The sequence below is a fragment of the Micromys minutus genome (genome assembly GCF_963924665.1).
Source record: "Micromys minutus genome assembly, chromosome: 4".
In the NCBI taxonomy this organism is placed as follows: domain Eukaryota; kingdom Metazoa; phylum Chordata; class Mammalia; order Rodentia; family Muridae; genus Micromys; species Micromys minutus.
This window is the reverse complement of record NC_137973.1, coordinates 84,991,949-84,996,743: the sequence shown is the minus strand read 5'-3', so window position 1 is coordinate 84,996,743 and position 4,795 is coordinate 84,991,949. Positions and strand designations below refer to the sequence as shown.

Sequence of the window (4,795 nt, the reverse complement as noted above, 5' to 3'; positions counted from 1 at the left end):
GGGCATACAAAGAGTCCTTGCCCTTCTTGTACTGTGTCACCTTGTGGGGTTGGTGCTTCCCACATTTCTTGCAGAATGTCCAGCGGGTCTTAGGAGCGTTCACCATGTTTGCAGGAGCGCTATCAGCTCAGAAAGGGCTAAGTGTTTAAAACAAAGAAACTGTCTGGGAAGCTGTGAGAGAGAACACCAGCCCACAGACACCTGAGGATGACACCAGACTCCCTGCCAGAGACCTCAAGGCCAGGAAGGCACAGAGCGATGTGCCGTGAATGTCTGGTAACAGAAGCGTCTTTCCATCAGTTAGACTTTAAAATGGGGGAGGAGGGAAGTAAGCATGTCTCAAAACAAGCGCAACGGAAAATAATCCGTGACCATCAAGCTGACGGTACAGAAGCCCATTTTAAAAAATCATAAAAGCAAGGAAGGAATAAATGCAGTCTCGAATGGGAGCCTCAGAAAGCATTAACTGTATGGGTGAAGTGAGTGAACAAGGGACACCGAGACAAGGCCTGTGAGGCAGGACAAACCAGCTTTGAGCCACCACCAGCCAGCACAGGAGAGAGGAGGCCACACTGAAGCCAGGAAGGCAGCTCTGCAAGAGCGGAACTGCTTAGTGCAAACAGGGAAGCCACACAGCGTGGGTGGATGGCATTGCCAACATGATGGGGGAAAGGGCGTCCTGAAAAAGAAGAATCTGACAGTGTCTTCCTTAGGGTTCCAGTTGCTGTGACCCCCAAGCAGTTCGAAGAGCAAGAGGTGTTTAGCTTACATATCCTAGGCTACAGTCTATTGGGGAAAGCCAAGGCAGAAACCCAAACAGGGCAAGAACAGGGGGGGCAGGAGCTGATGCAGAGGCAGGGGAGAGGGGGTGCGTGTTGCCTATGCCTGTTCCTCCTGGTTTGCTCAGCCTGCTTTCGTATAGAACCCTGAACTACCAGGATGGGAACGCAATGGGCTGGGCCCTCCCTCACCAATCGCTAATAAAGAAGATACTCTGTACGGTTGCCACATCTTAATGAAGACATTTTCTCAGTTGATGCTCCCTCCAGCTTGTGTGCCAAGTTCACATGAAAGCCAGCCAGCACAGATACAAATACAAAGGAAGATGAACTTTAACAACACAAGTTAGCTGACCCGTTGAAGGCACTAGAAAATAAAAAAGACAGAAAATGAGCACAGGGCAGACAAAATAAGTAGACAAAGCTAAGACCATGAAAATTCTCCGTCCAAACATATCAGTGATTGTGTTAAATATAAATGGATACAAAAGCCGGGAAAGATGGCTGGATATGAAAAAAATTAGCAACGATAATTACAAAAAAAAAAGTGCTGTTACGTGTACGTTCTATGGAAAAGCCGGTGTGGTTGAGAGCATCCTCTGCAGGAATTGCCCGAAGAAAACCTGGCATGCTTATGCTGATACTAGAAGAACTATATGTATGACATTTCTCACAGGAAAAAAAATTTACAGTGATAAAAGGACCAATCCATCCTCTTAGGAGATTAAAAGAAAAAAACAAAACAATTAAACTTGCATGTGCCTAATAATGTAGACCTAAGATATATAAAAAAATGGACAAAAAATGCATTAATACATGCATAAGCCAGAATGTAGACCTACTATGAGATTCTTATGGGCCATACCTGGACTAGTGGGCATCTCCTCTACCCTTGTTACAGAATTCTCATCAGTGATTTGCATGTAAGCAGAGGGTAAAGATTTAAATCGAGGAATCAACCATGTCAGGGAGAAGTGGGACTTGGTTCTACAAAAAATTAAATAAAAATTTTTTAAAAGCTAATTGAATCCCAGAGAGAAAGGGACAATCCGATGTCCTGTTGAATGTCCCAGAATGTCATGTTCTGTGAACGCAGAAGCAAAATGTGAGCAGCCAGTTCACTGGTGCCACCAGGGCCTGAGCAGGAGTCCGGTCACTGAAGCAGACACAGTTGCTCTTAACCTCTGGGCCCTAGACGGCAATGGGAAGGCTGCGGTTTTCCTTTGAGACCCAATGTGTGAACACAGAGAAGCTAAATCTCACTGGGCTTTGGTATGATAAACCTGCAGTACCGACAGAAATGGGGCAGGCAGGAGCCAAGAACTATTTCTTCCAACCCAAGAGGCACCTGAAACTCGAAACCATGCAATTCCCAACTGTTGGGTCTCCTTTGTGCTCACTGCCTGCTTTCCCTCTTCACATAACCACCATGACGTGTAGGCTACAGGACTTGCATCAAGTTAAGGGCGAGGATGGGAAAGAGGTTTGAAGAGGTTCTCAGCATGATAAAGAGCCCAGAGTAAAACAGAGGAATAAAGTATTGGAGAAAGATAGACAACCCCCCCCCAGTGGGCTGAGTGATGGGGTCAAAGTTCTTCTCCACAGGAAAGTGACATTTACCAGACACTGGTGTGTACCATGAGCTCTCAGAACTTAGATAGTCATATAACTCATTTTAGAAGAATTCATAGGAAAGAGAAAAAACATGACAGTTGGCTGGACTCACACCATGACCCAAAGAATCCGAGACTGTGGCGAGGTGGTTAAACGTCTACGATTATGTGGCTAAACAGATCTGAAAATGTTGTATGTCAGTCATGCGAAATCTTGGATGGACTTTTCTTGTGGGTAGGGATTTAAAGTTCAAGCTGAACTTTTGTGTGAAGAAATTGGCTGGAATTCTTCACCCTGGAGCCAAGAGAAGTACTCCAGACAGGCCTGTCACTGATGCGTGCGTCAAAAATAAGAATCTAAGCATTTCTGGATGTCTCTGTGTGTGAAAGTTGCAGACCAGGCTTTGCCTAAGCAAAAATGACAGGTTGAAAGTCTATCTCTCATGATCCCATATTGTTCCTTATCCTTTCTGCCCCTTTCTTCTCTATCCTGGAGACATTGCTTCTTTAGCCCAAAGCTGAGAGTCATTCATGTTCCTTCAAAGCATCCTGTAGACCTCATTCCCCATCTCTTCCTTTTCAAAGAACCCAGAGTGTGCAGTCGGGGTAAGTGTCCAGCTCAGATAGTGTGCTAGAAAGCAGGTAGAGCCATCTGTGGTTCATCTGCTCACTAACAGACAAGGAAAGCACGGTAGTCAGTGCAAGTATCTGGTTTGCATGTAGACTCAATGTGTCGGTATGCGGGTTTTACTTATTCTTGTGATGGATTACTAAGACAACTGAGCTATGAATACCATTCACAGAGGAAGTGTCAAAGTTCAAATGAAAAGGAATTTGTGTCGGTCCACTTGAGTTTAAAGTGTCATGGCTAGAATTTGAACCCTCTGAGTTTACAAGGGACTGGGGTTAGTGCCCATGCTCGCTGGAAGCCAAGTTAAGTAAGCAAGCTTCTGAAACTCCTCTAAATATACTCCACCCCAGGCGTGGTACTAAGTGCATTGTGTGATTTGATTTCACCGTCATCCTCCTATCAGGCATGTTTACAGGTGCCTAATGCTGCTAGAGAGAAATAGAGTTAAAAGAGGCAAATCCCTCAAGACCACAAAGCCAGTCATCTGCAAAACTGTAAAACACAAAGGAAGACCCAGTGGGGAGAAAGAGAAGCAGGTGGAGGTCAAGCTACAGAGAGAGTTTTGGCACCAACAGGTAAGACACTCAGATACCCAACTCTAAGCTTTGAGAAACTAGTGAAGGTTTCTGGGCAGGTTTGCCTGTCAGTGACTTACCTGGCCACAGGAATCTGCTTGGACTTCAGAGCTCTGGGCTAAAGGGATGTCAGGTAGACAGAGGCACAACCCAGATTAACTTGCAGAAAGTTTTTGATTTTGTTTTTCAGGACTAAGAACTTTTTCTCAAGAACAAGTCTGCTCTGGCTGCCCGAGCTTCTAAGTCATGATCAATGACAGTTTCAGTCTCAGTGCCTGTCATCCGGAGGAAAAGTCCAGGCGTCTCTTTGCTGATCCACACAAGCCACACCTAGGACGTGTTTAACAGCACATACTCCTCTTGATTTCACAGCCTGACTCAGCCCAAACGCTATTGCAAAACCACAGAGACCAGACCACAGAGACACGGCTGCTGTCAGTGCAGATTCATCTTTGTCTGCTGGGCCTGAAACACCCCTGGCAACTTCTCTGGGCAGCTCCAGGCAAATACCAGTTCCCCTGTGCCTTTCATGGCGTATTACAGATCTTTCCCTCCTCCACCCTCACATACACTGCCACTTGTGGCTTGCTCAGAGAAGACCTCTTCCATGGCTTGTCAATGACATCCATTTAAATTCAATACTGAAAGAATTTCTCACTTAGCACCATCAAAGACCCATCTGTAAACCCTCTTAGCCTTACATCTTTGCTTCCCAGACAGCATAAGGTATCTTTCCCTATGCCCACGATTAATCTTTGCTAGATCCTACTGCAGACAGTTTCCCTCATGTCTAACTGTTGTGCCCTTCTAGTGGTTGCGCTCCCTTGGTGTGTGCACGCCAAGGGCAGCTCCACCATTTCAAATCCTTTTGAAGCCCACGGTTTAGGGATAGAATGCTTGCCCAGTCCCTCAGTTTGATCAGTTTGTACTGAAAAAGAATAATCAAAGCAGATTGTTATGTCTGTGTTCCTACAAGTCACATCCCACCCATGATCCTGTTAGCAAAGCTAACAAAACTCACTGCATCAGTGAGTGACAGTTTGTAGACTCTTCCAAACTTCCTTGCTCTGCCTCACACACTTGTGTGGTAGCACCTGTCAGGTGTTATCTCAAAGAATACTCCCTTAAGGAGGCATGGGCAGGTGGGAAAGGAAGAAGGCACCTGGTGGCTGGTGGTGGCCGGTAGTGGCCAGTGGT

General features: G+C 45.9%; 1 pseudogene across 1 annotated transcript in view; it reads right to left on the bottom strand.

Moving 5' to 3' along the window:
* LOC308419910 (large ribosomal subunit protein eL42-like) overlaps positions 1-106 on the bottom strand; it is a 319-nt pseudogene extending 213 nt beyond the window's left edge. The window contains exon 1 of the transcript in view: positions 1-106. This exon is cut by the window's left edge and continues 213 nt beyond it. The product of the transcript in view is annotated as a large ribosomal subunit protein eL42-like (transcript).
* Between the last annotated feature and the right edge of the window lie 4,689 nt (positions 107-4,795).